This window comes from Salvelinus alpinus, chromosome 25 (assembly GCF_045679555.1).
Source record: "Salvelinus alpinus chromosome 25, SLU_Salpinus.1, whole genome shotgun sequence".
Taxonomy (NCBI): domain Eukaryota; kingdom Metazoa; phylum Chordata; class Actinopteri; order Salmoniformes; family Salmonidae; genus Salvelinus; species Salvelinus alpinus.
In genome coordinates, this window is record NC_092110.1 from 38427900 (window position 1) to 38447954 (window position 20055).

The window sequence follows — 20055 nt, forward strand, 5'->3', positions numbered from 1 at the left end:
AATCGTTCACACCTGTGGCCCAACGATGGTACTGGACCTGATATGATGGAGTCTTGTAATGCTAAAATCAGTTCTTTAAAATCCATTTTCAAATGTATATCCAGTACTATTTGAAAGCTCAGTCCAGAAAGCAGTTTACATTTATATTTTAATAATTTAGCAGATGCTCTTATCGAGAGTGACTTACAGTCGTGAGTTTATACATTTTCATACTTTTTTCGTACTGGTCCCCCGTGGGAATCGAACCCACAACCCATGGCGTTGCAAGCTCCATGCTCTACCAACTGAATCACACGCAGTGATCCAGTCAGTCATTGAATTAGTATTTTCTCCCCAATGCCTCATCATGCCAACCAGTTCTAACCTAGACAGTAGGGGACCAGGGACCATGAGACTCTCCCGTAGCCCTCTATAACCTGCTTCTACCATACCAAACCCAGGCCGATCTTAGCTTATCTCTGGCTCTGCATACCTGCATTTAATACCTCCTCCTCTCAATGGAACTCACGGGAGCTCTCCCAAACAGGGCAGATGGTTGGTCCCATAACAGGATATTTACTTTGAATTGTTCTCAGGGCTCCTTAGTATTATGGACCTGTTCCATGAGAAAGGGCCTGAAAACAAGGAGCATTTACATGTAAGTCCTATAATGACCTGGCAAGTTGGCACGCATTCCCTGGGCTTTGTGTAAACTTGGCGGAGCACCATATGTCGTGGGATCTGCACCCGTTGAAATGGGTAACAGATTGAGAGGAGAGGGTGTCGAAAGGAATGCATACACATGCCCACACATTAGTGTGAAGTGTGATTGTCTGGTTGGAGTAGAGACGGGATCAATTCCTATAGTGACGCTATCAAACAGACAGACTCCAAAACACAATATATCAAAGCATTTATAATATTAAACAACAATATTAAAAATTAAAACAAGCATATTAAAAGTCCAGAACAAAAGCCTCCCGGGTGGCGCAGTGGTCTAAGGCATTGCATCGCAGTGCTAGCTGTGCCACCAGAGACTCTGGGTTCGAGCCCAGGCTCTGTCGCAGCCGGCCGCGACCGGGAGGTCCATAGGGCGATGCACAATTGGCCTAGTGTCGTCCGGGTTAGGGAGTGTTTGACCGGTAGGGATATCCTTGTATCATCGCGCTCTAGCGACTCCTGTGGCGAGCCGGGCGCAGTGCGCACTGACCAGGTCGCTAGGTGCACAATGTTTCCTCCGACACATTGGTGCAGCTGGCTTCCGGGTTGGATGCGCGCTGTGTTAAGAAGCAGTGCGGCTTGGTTGGGTTGTGTTTCGGAGGACGCATGGCTTCCGACCTTCGTCTCTCCCGAGCCCGTACGGGAGTTGTAGCGATGAGACAAGATAGTAACTACTAACAATTGGATATCACGAAATTGGGGAGAAATAGGGGGTTAAAAAAATATATATATAAAAAAAAAAAGTCCAGAACAGCAAGTAATCATTGAACAGAACCTCTTTCATTGAAAAAAGTTAAACAGGTTCACACCCACAAGGTGTACAAAATAAAACACAAACAATGCAATGATAATTCCATTTTAGCATATGGTATTAACTTAACTTGGCATTCAAATCAAAGACCATTACGAGGGAACGAAGTGGTTGTGATCATCTAGGTCGACTGCTGTGATGTGAGCACCTATATGCTTCATACCATGCGCAGCCCTCGACGCACAAACCTGTATTCCTACGGAAAGCCACAAGGTGCATTATCATCAAAGTGTATTTGTATAAGAGTTTGTTTCACCCCCCCCCCCCCAGAGAGGGGCTTGGAGTCCTACCATTGGCTCCATGTAGCCTCGCAAACACAACACACAAGGCGGAGGTGGGAACAGAGAGGGCACAATTTTTTCATAATTATACCTGAAGGGAAAATCTGGCAGCCAGATCAAACCAGCCACTGAGAAAAAGCGCTATAAAATATATCACATTCATTTATTTTCTTCAAAAACAACCTCCCCCCCTCCATTTTCCCAACTCCCGTTGTTACACTCCTCATACCGTAGTTCCCGGTGAGGCTTTGGTCTTTTTCAAATACACCTCCGAGTTCACATCTGGAACCAGAGAGCTGAAAGCGCTTCGGAGTGAGGTAAGGAGCCGGCCTGCAGACAAGCAAAGAAAGAAATAAGAAAAAAGACCAGTTCTTCAGTGACTCAGAATGAAAGTAAATCTGAACTGCAGCTTGATATCAGGTTTAAAGTACTCAGCATTAAGGGGATTCAACGTGAATGATTTACGCATTTTAATGACAACAAGGAGTTCCCAAATTGAAATGTTTTTGATCTGTAAAAATGTGACTTTAAAAAAGGTGAAATTTGGCATTTTACATCGTCGACTTCCCAAAGCATCATTTTCCAATTCCACCCCTGATGACAACCACGGTTCAGTCAATGTCTTAAGGGTGACAACGAGTGACACTAACCTGGCCACGTCCTCTGGTTGTTCAGGCTGAAGCTAGTGCACTGAGGATGGGAGTTACAGATGAAGGCCGCCTCCATGGCGCTGTGCAGGTGGCTGTACGAGGGCCAGCATCTGGATTCCATATTTCCAGAGGTGCTGATACCTCTCATGATTGCATAATCTAATGGGGGGGGGGGAAACACCAGAGTCTTTCAGACACGTTGTGGGGCCTGGGCCAAACTTATCTGCTAAACATTGGCATGGGATGTGAATTAAGACCGCCTGGCCTCGCTCCAACCCAGCATCAGAACGGAAGTCAACTCATTCACAGTGAGAGGAAGGTGGCATGGGGTGTCATGTTACACCATTGGTATTATTTCACCTAAACCTACAAGGCCGGGGTTGGAAATGTTGGGGGGCACACTAATTGGGGGACAAGCGCTTCTGTTGGGGAATTTGTGAGGCAAACAGAGGCTCACTTTAAAAGTGAAAACTTAAGCTGGAAACAAAATGGTGACAGGTTTGAGCTCCAGAAACACAGTGTTATTTTATAAGAACAATCAGTAGAACAAATCATCTGGAAAAAAGGGGAGACATTAGGTTTATCTGTTTTACTTTAGGTGAATCTCCTCTGTATATCCTCGGTCTATGGAGTTCCAAAATTGAACTTGATGCTAAATCAACAGAGACCATTCATAAGACCTATAGGCCCAGGAATCCATTTAGCCTGTAACTGAACACAGGTACTGGACAGTTACAGTTTCATTTTAGAACTCATTAGCCAGAACCTAACTGCTTACAGTGTTAATACATCACAACACTGTTTGTCTAAAACATGACTTAATATTACCAGGCTCAGTCCGCTCATTCTACGATGATTACTATTCACAATGCAGCTGCATAACCCAGTGCTGGAGCATGGAAATGTCACTGCAGGATCTAAGCCAGTCGTTTTAGTTATTGATATTTCATAGAGTGAAGGGCCGGAAGGGAGGGGTCTGGAGCACTGTAAAAGCCATTTAGACCAGAGACTGTATTAAGACACAGCACATTACCTCTGATTAATGATGGAGGAATGTTGTCCAGGTGAATGCCGGACTTGTACAGATGGAGCAAGTCTTCAAAGGCTTCCAACGTGTCATCCACATCACCTTTCATCTCTCCTGGAGAAACACAGGTCAGCACAGGAAAGGCATGAGGGGAAACACCACTGGAATTAGTCATATGGCTTGGTTATATGTGAACAATACTACTTCCCCACACAAATGTGAACAAAGAGTTTTTCCCTGGTCAGGCAGGCCCAAGTGGTCGGTCAAAAAACCTGGCCCTATTGTAGTTAGGGCTGTGGCGATCATGAAATGTTGTCAGCTGGTGATTGTCAAGCTAATAACAGTCGGTTTCACGGTAATTTACCGTTAATTAACAAACATGTTTAGCATCTCCTGGCTTCCACACATAGCCTACAAGCCACTGATGCAGACCTTTGGAACATCTACATTTAAAAAGGTCTAATAAATCAATTTAATATAGCCTACACCATCACATTAAATCCATTATTTATTTTAGACAGGTCTAAAGAAACATGATATAAAGAAAATGTAGTCCATTTCAGAATAACATATGTTAGGCCCTGATCTGGCTATGCCACATGGCTGTGGGATACACTAGTTCACTTAGCAGACAAGATTTGGTTAGAATTCCATGGCATTATCTCCGATGATTTCATAGTATGAAGAATACAATTGAACAAAGCTGAATAAAATAGAAAGGATACGTTCTATAAATGAATTCCGAGGAAGTGCGCACATTCTGTGTTGAGCGGTTAACAAAAGAAACAGGTCCTTCTATGTGCTTAATTTAGAGTTATTTATGTAACTTTAGTTGTGATACAAATGTTGGGCTACATGTTTAGATTTTTATTACATTCTAAGGCTGCATGATGCAACTAATGATGATTTGAAAAAAGTTATTTCTTTTTGTGCAGGCTGCACACACTTTATCAGTCTCTCATTCACAATTTGGCAAACATTGATAATATTCTCACTAGGCTTCGAATTCTCAGCGTTTTGAGGCCAAAGTGGCCGTTATGCCCTTGGGCTGAATATAATAATTATATTTAGGGGTAAGCCGTCATTGTAAATAAGAATTTGACCTGGTCTGAGCACAGCAGTGTGCCATAGGGCTGGCTGTAGATTCAGAGTCTGTGTCACTGATTCTCCCTCTGTGTGTGTGTGTGTGCGTGCCATGGCCTGTGTGTGCACCAATTTTTTTTCAAAAACAATTCCCTTCTCCTGGCTGCCAATCACGGTGCTCCAAAGAACCTCTCACTGACATGGCTCTCTCAGATATCTCAATTCTTATTAGCCAATGCCTGTCACGTGATCGGGTCCTTCTCACAGGCATCTCAGCTCTGAAGTAGACTCCAAGCGAAGACAGACACATCGGGGACTCAACTGCGCGTGTCCCTCTTATCGAATTCCGAGGCGCATATTGAATATGTTAGAAGAACTATCCTCGTTTACTTTTTGTCAGCCAACAAGACGAATAGGCCTAACGTACAGCAAAAGCACTGGCCTATGTCAATCTACTATCTCCCAAGTACAAAAGTTGACCTACTCTATTGGTCTGAGAGAGAAATATTCCAAACATAGTCTAGGACAGTTGTGGGATGGGATAGATCCCAAATGAATACAACCACTCGCATCCAAAAAACTTTTAAAAGCAAGGAGGCTGATGCAACAGATCAGAACATTTAGCTTAAAATGTTGATTAACTATTAGGCTATTTCTTCACATTATAAGTGCAGCAATGCGCACATGGCAGTAGGCTATAAACGAAAATAATCCAGAATGCAATCAGTTAGCGGGAAAACACTGTTCTCAAAAGTGACCGCAAATGTGATTATGTGTGTAATGCTTTATTATAAAGCGGCATTTGTATGGTGAAAATTATCTTCCCCAAACTTGAAACTCACTTGCCGCCTATGTATGCCGGTTAACTTCTCACGAGTCACCAACCCTGATCCGGGAGCACCCCCCACCACCCCCCCCCACTGAGTAGCATAGCTAGCATAGCGTCACAAGTAGATAGTAGCATCTAAATATCATTAAATCACAAGTCCAAGACACCAGATGAAAGATACAGATCTTGTGAATAAAGCCACCATTTCAGATTTTTAAAATGTTTTACAGGGAAGACAAAATATGTAAATCTATTAGCTAAACACGTTAGCAAAATACACAATTTCTTTGTCCACCATTTTTTCTCTCCACCAGTAGCTATCACCAATTCGGCTAAACTAAGATATTGATAGCCAATAACCTATAAAAAACCTAATCAGATGACAGTCTGATAACATATTTATGGTATAGGATAGGTTTTGTTAGAAAAAAGTGCATATTTCAGGTAGAAATCACAGTTTACAATTGCACCGACCATCACAACACGACTAGAATTACTATAGAGAGCAACGTGTATGACCAATTTACTCTTAATAAAACATTTCATAAGAATAGACAAAGCATAGCAATGGAAAGACGCAGATCTTGTGATTCCAGACAATATTTCAGATTTTCTAAGCGTTTTACAGCGAAAACACAATAAATCGATAAGTTAGCATACCACATGTGAAAACGTTACCAGAGCATCGATTCAAGCCAAAGAGAGCTATAACGTAATCATCGCCAAAATATATTAATTTTTTCACTAACCTTCTCAGAATTCTTCCGATGACACTCCTGTAACATCATTTTACAACATACATATACAGTTTGTTCGAAAATGTGCATATTTAGCCATACAAAACCGTGGTTACACAATGAAAATACTAGGAAATCAAGCCTCAAAATGTCGGACGTCATCTTTCAGAGTGATCTAGTTTAATTGAAAGCTAATCATATACTTGACTAAAAAATACAGGGTTGACAGGAATCGAAAGACAAATTAGTTCTTAATGCAATCGCTGATTTACATTTCTAAAATTATCCTTACTTTCTTATACAGCGTTCGCCAAGAGAAGCTATAACAAACAAAATGGCGTAATATGCGTTTAAAATATTTAGACAGAACAACGATTTATCATATTAAATATTCCTTACTATGAGGTGATTTTCCATCAGATTCTTGGGCAATGTATCCTTTCTTGGGTCTAATCTTCTTTTGGTCGATAGATGTCCTCTGTCCTTCGAAATATCCACTAACGATCGAACGGGACCCCGAAACGTGCCCAAAGTTTCAGAGTGCACGACAAAGAAATTCCTCAAAATCGCACTAAACGGATATAAATTGCTATAAAACGGTTCAAATTAACTACATTATGATGTTTTTAACAACTATAACGACTAAAAACATGACCGGATAAATATCACTGGCTAAACAACCATTTGGAAGGAGGCAGGTCTGATGTCCATCTTGCGCAAGACGCATGCAGGAAGAGAGCGGTACTTCCACGTTTTCGTGTTTTATAGTGGCTCTGATTGCGCAATCGAATCCATTCAAAGCGTGATGACGTACTGACACCCAGAGGAAGACGTAGGCAGTGTCGGTTTCTCCATAGCATCTACTGGCACCTTAAAACCGATCCCAGATCAGGGGTAAAAATTTCTGAAATCTGACTCCCTGTCAGGAAAAGTGCTGTAGAAGTAGTTCTGTACCACTCAGAGACAAAATTCCAACGGCTATAGAAACTAGAAAGTGTTTTCTATCCAATAATAACAATAATATGCATATTGTACGATCAAGAATTGAGCACGAGGCAGTTTAATTTGGAGACCAAAAAATGCTAATGCAGAACAGCACCCCCTATAGTTACAACACCTGTTGTAAAGCGGATTAATGTGCTTAATTTTAAGACGTTATTTGGCCACTGTAGTTGAGATACAAACAAAGTATCTCAACTGCAGGGCCTACTTTTTCAAATCCTAGTCGCACATCTCATCTCACATCTACATGAGATGTGCGACTAGGATTTGAAAAAGTTGCAAAAAAAAGGCGTGCTGTTTCTTTCCTTACTGGGCATCATTCAAGTGATAATACATCATTCACAAGTGATAGGCTAATATTGTCACGCATTAGACTATTCTTAATTTAATCTTGTCTTTACATATACTAAATAATATATGTGTGTGAAATTACTTTTGACTTAGAATGGACCGTTATCATGCACCTGTCTCAGAACAGCGGCAGAAAAAAAATACATGTCATCTATGCACTTAAACAGCAAATGGAGGACACTTTCCCCGTGGTTCAATTTCATGCCAGCCAGGTAGGCTATTAAATTAAGAATACTCCTGTTGTAAAGCGAAGAAATATGCTTAATATTAGGAAAGTTGAGAAATATCGTAGGCCTAGCCTATAAAAAGCTGACGGGATCCTCCTCTTTTTCTTAGAGGCCATCAAAATTCTGTTTTTTTCTCACGCAATTGTATAGCCTACAGAAATGTTGCACAACATGAGCTCATAGGTTCTCATGAAGTATTTGATTTGATTTTTGATAACATTTGCATCAATGTGAGAATGATTAGAGGGACAATAGAGTGCTGAGTAGCAGGCAGTTAGCAAGTTTGGTAGGCTACTAATGACCTTCAGCAGCATCGGAGCTTGGAGAAGCCTAGTTACCGTGACTAAACGGTCACTTGGAATTTGACTGCGGTAATACGGTCTCTGTAACAGCCCTAGGCCCAGTTATATTCATATGCAGTGGGGGGAAGAGAAAAAACACATCAACGTGCAGGGCCTACAGTTGTAGGGAAAAACTCTGGGCTCTAACATATGAAAGGCCATATTATGTCTTTCCAGAGGAATAATAGTAATGGCGGGTCATGTTCAGTAGCGCTGGGAATTGCAAGGGACCTCACAATATGATATTATTATGATACTTAGGTGCCGACAAGATATGTATTGCGATTCTCCTAATTCTATATGTATTGCGATTCTATACTTTATTTGCGATTCGATGTTCCAAACATATTGCTCACCATTTGTCTGTCTGCTGCAGGGGGACAAGAGAGAGCCATGAGAAAACTAGTTTTGATCAGTCACGTAAATAAATGTTTTGAAAACAAAAAAGGCTCCCTATTTAAAAAGAAAATGGAGAACGAGCTATGAAGGAAAAATACTAGTTTGTGCAGGTACAGCCAACCAGCGCAAAAATAATACTGCGATATTGACAAAACAATGCGATACGACATATCATCAAAAATAATATCCCGATACGTAACTGTATCGATCCCGCCCATCACTAATGTTCAGTCTACTCCAGTCCTCACCCGTTGAGTTCATGATGTGATCCACCAGATGTCTCAGAGCAGCTGGGGCTTGGTGAGGCAACAGGTAGGTGAAGAAATACCTGAGGCGGGGCAAAAGAAACACTTCTCATTCAGACAAGTCCCGTCACATATGTCGCGCAATGTTGACTCCTCATCACAACAAACGTGCAGTAAACCTGTCAGGATCATGAGTGAATACATGATGTAGTCTTCGAAATGGAACAAAGCGAGGTATGATCTAACTAAACCAACAAAGAGTGGGACTATAATGCAACATAACACCTACCTTAACAATGGTTCTTGTTTTTTACTAAGGGGCTGGTTTCCTGGACTTAGATTAAGCCTATACCTGTACTTAAATTCACTTTCAATAAAGATTCCACATTGAGCTGTTTATTACTGTAGGATAAGCTTAGACTTCATCTGGGTCTGAGAAACTAGCAATGAAATGACTACATCTCACCAATCTTGCAAAACACTTTAAAATATATTTTTACCGCTGTTAAGTTTAACAATGGGAGTGCAGCTAGCTGTATTACCTGTAGACATTGTAGAGATTCCTCATCGCATTAAGGCCCTCACATACTCCCAGGGCCAAGCAGGGCTGGCTGAAGTTACGGAGGGGGAACTGTAAGACAGTCCTGGTCTGTCTGACAGGTGTGCTCTGTCACGCTAGCATCGTCTAGGTCTGTTAGTTTCAGCTCCCCAGACACCATGACGAACTGACGGGGTTGGAAGTCCAACAGAGCCACGGAGCCCAGAGGGGAGTGGGAGAGGAAGTGGAGGAGCCTCACCAAGCCCAAACAAACCTGAGGTAAAATATGTGCAGGTTTGATGATGTTGTGGAAGTTATGGTTGTCATGGTCTACTCTGTTTTTTATTGACATGTATGTCATGTACATCGTAATTCATGATGATGATGATTTCATCATATGTGTTGTTTAGACTGTCAGCTGTGGTATGTACAAAATGTGTGCAAGAAAATACTAACATGTCTAACAACTTACTAATACAGTGTTGTTACAAGCGCAATTACAGGCTTACACAGGTTTAAGAGCAGTAAGGGAAAGGGGGATACCTAGTCAGTTGTACAACTGAATGCATTCAACTGAAATGTGTCTTCCGCATTTAATCCAACCCCTCTGAATCAGAGAGGTGCTGCCATAATCAACATCCACGTCTTCGGCACCCAGGGAACAGTGGGTTAACTGCCTTGCTCATGGGCAGAAAGACTGATTTTTACCTTGTCAGCTCGTGGATTTGATCCAGCAACCTTTCGGGTTACTGGCCCAACGCTCTAACCACTAGGCTACCTGCCTCCCCCGTAACCCGTCCAGTTTCTTGAACGTCTCTCAGTGCAGCCGCACCACTATAAAAAGAAGAGTTGGGTGAAAGACTGATGGACTCTTCGCCATGTGTTTGATCACACGGACTGGAACTGGGAAATGTTCCGGGTCGCCTCTAAGTTCATCAGGAAGTGCATAGAGGATATTGTTCCTACTGTGACAATTATAACTTATCCAAACCAAAAACCTGTGAAAGATGGCAGCATTCTCGCAAACATTTAAGTGCGAACCACCGCATTTAACCATGGCAAGATGACTGGGAACATAGACGTGTAGAAAAAGACCAGCTATGACCTACGTAAGGCAATCAAAGAGGCAAAACGACAGTACAGGGACAAAGTGGAGTTGCAATTAAATGTCTCAGACACGAGAGATTGTGGCAGGGACTCCAGACAATCACGGTTTATAAAGAGAAAACCAGCCACGTTGTGAACACCAATGCCTCACTCCGAGCTGCCGACGTGGGCCCCCGCCGTTCACGAGGACTGTGTGCTCCCGATCTCCAGACGAGGACTGTGTGCTCTCAATGGCTGATGTGATTAAGACATTCGAGCGTGTTAACCCTCACAAGGCTGACGGCCCAGACGGCATCCCAACATGGGTCCTTAGAGCATGTGCAGACCAGCTTGCTGGAGTGTTTACGGACATATTCAATCTCTCCCTATACCAGTCTGTTGTCCCCACTTGCTCCATCATTGGGGCCTCCCGAGTGGCGCAACAGTCTAAGGCACTGCATCACAGTGCTTGAGGCGTCACTACCTGACCCGGGTTCAATCCTGGGATGTGTCGCAGCAAGCCGCAACCGGGAGACCCAAGAGGTGGCGCACAATTGGCCCAGCGTCGCCTGGGTTAGGGGTTTGGTCGGCCGGGATGTCTTTTTCCCATCGCGCTCTAGCTACTCCTGTGGTGGACCAGGTGCATGCACGCTGACACAGTCGCCAGTTGTACGGTGTTTCCTCCGACACATTGGTGCGGCTGGCTTCCTGGTTAAACGAGCAGTGTGTCAAGAAGTAGTGCGGCTTGGCAGGGTCGTGTTTCGGAGGACACAGGGCTCTCGACCTTCTACTCTCCCGAGTCCGTACGGGAGTTGCAGCGATGGGACAAGACTGTAACTACCAATTGGATATCACGAAATTGGGGAGAAAAAGGGGTAAAAAGTAAAAAATTAAATGTATATAAAAAATGCTGTTCATCGACTACATATCAGCCTTCAACACTTTATTAACCTCCAAGCTCATCATACATTTTATTTTATTTTTTAAATTTAACCTTTATATAACTAGGCAAGTCAGTTAAGAACCATTTCTTATTTGCAATGACGGCATACACCGGCCAAACCCGGACGACGCTGGGCTAATTGTGCACTGCCCTATGGGAATCCCAATCACGGCCGGTTATGATACAGCCTAGCCTGTATTCAAACCAGAGTGTCTGTAGTGACACCTCTAGCACTGAGATGCAGTGCCTTAGACCGCTGTGCCACTCAGGAGCCCAAGATTAAGCTCAGGGCTCTGGGTCTGAAACCCCTCCCTGTGCAACTAAGTCCTAGACATGTCACTGGACTCCACTCCTAGACTTTCTTGACAGGACGACCCCAGGTGTTGAAGGCAGGCAACAAAACCTTTGCCATGCTGATCCTCAACACGGGGGGGCCCCACAGGAGTGTGTGCTCAGCCCCTTCCTGTACTCTCTGTTCACCCATGACTGTGTGGTTACGCACGTTTCCAACTCAATCATCAAGTTTGCTGACAACACAACAGCGGTAGGCCTGATTACTAACAATGACGAGACAACCTACAGACAGGAGGTGAGAGCTCTGGTAGAGCGGTACCAGGAAAATAACCTCTCCCTCAACAAAACAAAGGAGCTGATCGTGGACTACAGGAGACAGCAGAGAGGGCACGCCCCCATCCACATTGATGGGGCCGCTGTGGAGAAGGTTAAAAACTTCACCGAGTACCTGAAATGGTACCTCCACACCGATACTGTGGTGAAGAAGGCAAACAGCGCATCTTCAACCTAAAAAGGCTGAAGAAATTAATCTTGGCCCCTAAGACCCTTACAAGCACTCTGTCAGGCTGTATCACTGCCTGGTATGGCAACTGCACTGCCCGCAACTGCAGGGCCCTCTTTAGATGATGGTTTGGTCAGCCCAACGCGTCACCGGTGGCACACTGCCTGCCCTACAGGACATCTACAGTGCATTCGGAAAGTGTTCAGACCCCTCTACTTTTTCCACATTTTGTTAGGTTACAGCCGTGTTCTAAAATTGATTAAATTGGTTTTTCCCTAATCAATCTTCACACAATACCTCATAATGACAAGCAAAAACAGGTCTTTAGGTTTTTTTGCAAATGTATTTAAAATAAAAAACTCATCACATAAATATTCAGACCCTTTACTCAGTACTTTGTTAAAGCACCTTTGGCAGCGATTACAGCCTCGAGTCTTCTTGGGTATGACGCTACAAGCTTGGCACACCTGTATTTGGGGAGTTTCTCCCATTCTTCTCTGCAGGTCCTCTCAAGCTCTGTCAAGTTGGATGCAGGTCTTCTAAAGGTTTGTCAAGTGCATCCTGTTTCCATAACTAATGGAAACAGGACGCACCTGAGCTCAAGTTCGAGTCTCATTGCAAAGGGTATGAATACTTATGTAAATACGGTATTTGTTGTTCATATTTAATACATATGCTAAAATTTCTAAAAACCTGTTTTTGTTTTGTCAATATGGGGTATTGTGTGTAGATTGATGAGGAATACAATTAATTTAATCAATTTTAGAATAAGGCTGTAACCTAACAAAATGTGGAAAAAGTCAAAGGGGTCTGAATACTTTCCGAAGGCACTGTAATATTATTTATATTCAAGTCGGTCGGTCACATATTTATATTCTGGACTCTGATATTGCTCGTTCAGATGTTTTTAATATCTTGACTTTAAAAAAAAAATAATAATTGAGATTATTTGTGTATTAGTATTGTACTGTTAGACATTTACTGAAACACAAGCATTTTGCTACACTTGCTTTGACATCTGCTAATCTGTGTATGCGACAAATAAGCTTTGAGGGACCAGGCACCTCACCCTTACTGTTACTCATTTCTCACCTTCACGGATCCCCAAATGACTACCCGTGATGACTCTTCACCGTGTATTCTAATGAGCATATACTGTACTTGCAAACAGGAACCCTTCTGGACGTATACACATGCACATCCATGCATGTTCTCTCACACACAAAACGCACACACACAGAGAATCAGTGTCACGCACACACACAGACAATCAGTGTCCCGCACACACACAGACAATCAGTGTCACACACAGACAATCAGTGTCACACACAGACAATCAGTGTCACACACAGACAATCAGTGTCACACACAGACAGACATATATGGGGCACTACGCACACTAGAAAATAGTAGAGGGCCTAAGGCGTGAGAGAGGAGGCTGACATTCAAGATCCCCCTGAGCACCGACATCTGTCTCTTCAGCGTATTTTATCAGGCCCCGTTGGAATGAAGATGGGGACTGGGTTAATCCACTCCAGGCTAAGAATGTCATCCTCCCAGCAGCTCCTTCTCCAACCCCCCGGGCCCCCTATCATCCACCCCAGGTATGCCCCAGTGGGAGCCAGGGGACGGGCTGTTCCTGATTAGCACTTTCTCCAGGGTTGTGGAGGAGGAGTGCAGTAGAGAGAGAGATTGAGTGTGTCTGTGTGTCAGAGACAGCAAGAGAGAGAGAGAGAGCAGAGAGAGAAGTGAGAGTAAGAGCAGAGCAAACGAGAGAGAGCAGAGAGAGCGAAGTGAGAAAGAGAGCAGAGTGAGAGAGAAAAGAGAGCGAGGCAGAGAGAGAGCAGAGAGAGATATTCTGTCCCCAGCCAAGGAGGGCCTACAGCAGCACCTAGATCTTCTGCACAGATTCTGTCAGACCTGGGCCCTGACAGTAAATCTCAGTAAGAGAAAAATATTGGTGCTCCAAAAAAGGTCCAGTTGCCTGGACCACAAATACAAATTCCATCTAGACACCGTTGCCCTAGAGCACACACAAAAACTATACGTGCCTCGGCTAACTTCCACAAAGCTGTGAACGATCTGAGAGACAAGGTGAGAAGGGCCTTCTACACCATCAAAAGGAACATCAAATTCGACATACCAATTAGGATCTGGCAAAAAAATACTTCAATCAGTTATAGAACCCATTGCCCTTTATGGTTGTGAACGTCTGGGGTCGACTCACCAACAAATAATTCACAAAATGGAACAAACACCAAATTGAGACTTTGCATGCAGAATTATACAAATATATCCTCCTTGTACAACGTAGAACACCAAATAATGTATGCAGAGCAGAATTAGGCCGATACACGCTAATGATCAAAATCCCCAAAAAAGAGCTGATAAATTCTACAACCACCTAAAAGGAAGCAATTCCCAAACCTTCCATAACAAATCCATCACCTACAGATAGGGGATCAACTCCAGGTTCATCTAAGAAAGCTGGTCGCGGGGCTTTGTTCACAAACAGAGCACCAGGACAGCAACACAATTAGACCCAACCAGATCATGAGAAAACTAAAAGATAATACTTCACAAATAAACAGAGTCAACTAGAATGCTATTTGGCCCTAAACAGAGAGTACATAGTGGCAGAATACCTGACCACTTGTAACTGACTCAAAATTAAGGAAAGCTATGACTATGTACAGACTCAGTGAGCATAGCCTTGCAATTTAGAAAGGCCGCCGAAGGCAGACCTGGCTCTCAAGAGAAGACAGGCTGTGTTCACACTGCCCACAAAATGAGGGGGGGAACTGAGCTGCACTTCCCAACCTCCTGCCAAATGTATGACCATACACAAGACACTTATTTCTCTCAGATTACACTGATCCACAAAGAATAATAAAACGTATCACATTTTTATAAACTCCCATATCTAATCACAGCAGCAAGATTTGTGACCTGTTGCCTCAAGAAAAGGGCCACCAGTGAAGAACAAACACCATCGTAAATACAACCCATATTTATTTTTTATTTATTTTCCCTTTTGTACTTAAAACTATTTGCACATCGTTACAACAACGTACAGTGCATTATGAAAGTATTCCGACCCCTTCACTTTTTCCACATTGTTACGTTACAGCCTTATTTCTACAATTGATTAAATAGTTTATCCTCAATCTACACACACTACTCCATAATGACAAAGCAAAAACAGGTTTTATGAAATCTTTGCTAATGCATTACCAAAAAAACAGAAATATCACAGTATTTAGTATTCAAACCCTTTACTCAGTACTTTGTTAAAGCACCTTTGACAGTGATTACGGCCTTGAGTCTTCTTGCGTATGACACTACAAGCTTGGCACACGTTTGGAGAGTTTCTCCCATTCCTCTCTGCAGATCCTCTCAAGCTCTGTCAGGTTTGACAGGGAGTGTTGCTGCACATTTATTTTCAGATCTCTCCAGAGATGTTCGATCGGGTTCAAGTCCGGCTTCTGGCTGGGCTACTCAAGGATATTCTGGGACTTGACCCGAAGTCACTCCTGCGTTGTCTTGGCTGTGTGCTTAGGGTTGTTTTCTTGTTGGAAGGTGAACCTTTGCCCCAGTCTGAGGTCCTGAGCACTCTGGAGTAGGTCTTCATCAAGGATCTCACTGTACTTTGCTCCGTTCATATTTCTCTCAATCCTGACGGGTCTTCCAGTCCCTGCTGCTGAAAAACATCCCCACAGAATCCCCACAAAAGGCACCTAAAGGAATGGTCCTTTAGGTGCCTTTTGGCAAACTCTAAGCGGGCTGTCGTGTCTTTTACTGAGGAGTGGCTTTCGTCTGGCCACTCTACCATAAAGGCCTGATTGGTGGAGTGCTGCAGAGATCGTTGTTCTTCTATAAGGTTCTCCCATCTCCACAGAGGAACTCTAGAGCTCTATCAGAGTGACCATCGCATTCTTGGTCACCTCCCTGACCAAGGCCCTTCTCCCCCGATTGCTCAGTTTGGCCAAGCGGCCAGCTTTAGGAAGAGTCTTGGTGGTTCCAAACTTCTTCCATTTAAGAATGATGGAGGCCACTGTGTTCTTGGGGACCTTCAATGCTGCAAACATTTTTTGGTACCCTTCCCCAGATCTGTGCCTCGACATAATCCTGTCTCGGAGCTCTACTGACAATTCCTTCGACCTCATGGCCTTTCCAAATAATTTCTGAATAAAAATCAAATCAAAGTTTATTTGTCACGTGCTCCGAATACAACAGGTGTAGACCTTACAATGAAATTCTTACTTACAGGCTCTTACCAATAGTGCAAAAAAGGTATTAGGTGAACAATAGGTAGGTAAAGAAATAAAACAACAGTAAAAAGACAGGCTATAAAAGTAGCAAGGCTACATACAGACACTGGTTAGTCAGGCTGATTGAGGTAGTATGTACATGTAGATATGGTTATAGAGAGAGAACAGTCTATGACTGGGGTGGATGGGGTCTTTGACAATTTCTAGGGCCTTCCTCTGACACCGCCTGGTGTAGAGGTCCTGGAGGGCAGGCAGCTTAGCCCCAGTGATGTACTGGGCCGTACGCACTACCCTCTGTAGTGCCTTGCGGTCAGAGGCCGAGCAGTTGCCGTACCAGGGGGTGATACCACCTGCCCCTTTACTGTCCTCACGGTGGCCTCGGAGCTACAGGGGGGAAATAGGTTATACTGCACTATCAGGAGAGAATTATGAGAAAGCAGTATAACTGTTTCAACACGTTCTCAGGACAAACCAGTACAATGTGCTCTATTACTTTGGTCTGTTACAGTGAATAGATAACGGTTTTATTTAATTTATTTAAACTAGGCGAGTCAGTTCAGAACAAATTCTTATTTACAATGAAGGCCTACACCGGCCAAACCCAAACAACGCTGGGCCAATTGTGCGCCGCCCTACGGGACTCCCAATCACGGCTTGTTGTGATACAGCCTGGATTCGAACCAGGGTGTCTGCAGTGACGTCTCAAGCACTGAGATGCAGCGCTTTATACCGCTGCACCACTCGGGAGCAAAGTGTGTTCATCAAGGTAGTCATCACAGTAGCCTACAACTACAGTTACGACCGCTTACAATCAAGTTGCAAATTAGACTGTAATGGATTGATGAAATAGACTTGGTGGATTCTTAGAGCAATGGGCAGAGTAGCCAACAGATGGACACTGTATCTCCTCCAGCTGCTGATGCAGAACTGAGACCCAAGGTCAGGAGAGGTTCAAGAGGAAATACATTGGAAGGTCCTGCAGATGCACATTGAGGCTTTTCATCCATTTTACACATGCAGCAGAGCATAATAGACACAGAGAACGGGATAGCTCCTTAAATAGGCAACTAAGTCACACTGATGGGCTGGAAGTGTCTAGTTTTCTAACACTGTAGGTCATGTTTTTTTTTAAGGCAGGGCTATGTTGTGTGTTTGTGTAAGCTTCTGACACCTTGATTAGTCTATGGAGATCAATAAAGTTATATTCTATTCCTTAGGCAATGTATGTATTTATTCAATGAATACCCTTTTCGCGTACCTTGATGATGTTTGGATGTTGCAGTCTCTGCAGCAAAACTATTTATTTTTTTCAGTTTTGAAAGACAGGAGCTTGTGACAGCCCAAGGGGGTCTTTAAAATCCGCGAGACATCTCCCCATGTCAATTCCTTTATCGTACACAGTCTTCAACGCAACAGAATGTCCCTCCGATAGCACATCTTTGAGCACTATTCTGGTATAAACCGAACCAAGGATATCCACAGCTTTCATATCAACATGCTGATCACAGCCAATATGATCCTTATTCGTTCTAATAGATTCAATGGGAACTTCACTCTCATTCTCCAAACTAATATCCAAAATGATTACTTTCAAATGATTGATGTTGCGCAAAATGTACAGATTCATCCAAATAGATGAGGAATGAGATGAGGAAAGGAAAGGGAGGATTTCCTTGCGTCTTTCGTTGAGTTCATGAAGTAGTTCTACCTAGTCTATCAGTAGTTCTACCCAGTATAGTGACCAGTAGTCTATCAGTAGTTCTACCCAGTAGTGACTAGTAGTTCTACCCAGTATAGTGACTAGTAGTCTATCAGTAGTTCTACCCAGTATAGTGACTAGTAGTCTATCAGTAGTTCTACCCAGTAGTGACTAGTAGTCTATTGGTAGTTCTACCCAGTATAGTGACTAGTAGTCTATCAGTAGTTCTACCCAGTAGTGACTAGTAGTCTATTGGTAGTTCTACCCAGTATAGTGACTAGTAGTCTATCAGTAGTTCTACCCAGTAGTGACTAGTAGTCTATCAGTAGTTCTACCCAGTATAGTGACTAGTAGTCTATCAGTAGTTCTACCCAGTAGTGACTAGTAGTCTATCAGTAGTTCTACCCAGTATAGTGACTAGTAGTTCTACCCAGTATAGTGACTAGTAGTTCTACCCAGTATAATGACTAGTAGTTCTACCCAGTATAGTGACTAGTAGTTCTACCCAGTATAGTGACTAGTAGTTCTACCCAGTATAGTGACTAGTAGACTATCAGTAGTTCTACCCAGTATAGTGACTAGTAGTCTATCAGTAGTTCTACCCAGTTTAGTGACTAGTAGTCTATCAGTAGTTCTACCCAGTATAGTGACTAGTAGTTCTACCCAGTATAGTGACTAGTAGTTCTACCCAGTATAGTGACTAGTAGTTCTACCCAGTATAGTGACTAGTAGTTCTACCCAGTATAGTGACTAGTAGTTCTACCCAGTATAGTGACTAGTAGTTCTACTCAGTATAGTGACTAGTAGACTATCAGTAGTTCTACCCAGTATAGTGACTAGTAGTCTATCAGTAGTTCTACCCAGTTTAGTGACTAGTAGTCTATCAGTAGTTCTACCCAGTTTAGTGACTAGTAGTCTATCAGTAGTTCTACCCAGTAGTGACTAGTAGTCTATCAGTAGTTCTACCCAGTATAGTGACTAGTAGTCTATCAGTAGTTCTACCCAGTAGTGACTAGTAGTCTATTGGTAGTTCTACCCAGTATAGTGACTAGTAGTCTATCAGTAGTTCTACCCAGTATAGTGACTAGTAGACTATCAGTAGGTCTACCCAGTATAGTGACTAGTAGACTATCAGTAGGTCTACCCAGTATAGTGACTAGTAGTCTATCAGTAGTTCTACCCAGTAGTGACTAGTAGTCTAACAGTAGTTCTACTCAGTAGTGACTAGTAGTCTATCAGTAGTTCTACCCAGTAGTGACTAGTAGACTATCAGTAGTTCTACCCAGTATAGTGACTAGTAGTCTATCAGTAGTTCTACCCAGTTTAGTGACTAGTAGTCTATCAGTAGTTCTACCCAGTTTAGTGACCAGTAGTCTATCAGTAGTTCTACCCAGTTTAGTGTCCCAGTTGTCAATCAGTCCCTGATTACAGGGGAATCACCCACCACGTTACATTGAAAATAACAGTTTGATGATTGTCAGTCTAAACTAAAAAAGGTCAAATGAGATTTTGTTGATTTTTATATGTAAAAAAACAAATTTATTACATATAAAAATCAACATGCTATTTCATTGTGAGATAAGATAGGTGAACATCTTCATGCAGATGGATGGAGTAACCATAGCAACACACCTTCCTAGTCTGTTTTTAGATGGCTTTTTTTTTTTTAAATGGCACCATGCACAGTATTCATCAGCAAAATGGCATTATCTTCTTACGGGTACAAGGGCAGAGGAACAATAGCTAGCCAATTGCCAGGGAAAATGAACTGGAAATATACTTGGATGAAAGCCCTGCAGTTCTGCTTGCAATTACTTTAACTAACTATAGGTCTAATGGTATTAAAAATGTAACAGTTGAATTATTAACCATTACTTTCTATCCTAGACTGAAGGTCAGACGTGATGATTCATTGTGAAATATTGTTCACAGTTCACACTTCCCTTACTGAAATATACAATATACCTTGTTAACTCATTTGGGAACCATCCTCACAATTCTCATAGCATGCCTTTTAATACTCCTGGCCCTTTATCTTCC

The 20055-nt window shown here is 42.8% G+C and overlaps 1 pseudogene; it reads right to left on the reverse strand.

The window, feature by feature from the left end:
• Nucleotides 1–875: 875 nt before the first annotated feature.
• LOC139553925 (extracellular tyrosine-protein kinase PKDCC-like) lies at nucleotides 876–12261 on the reverse strand (annotated as a pseudogene).
• Between the last annotated feature and the right edge of the window lie 7794 nt (nucleotides 12262–20055).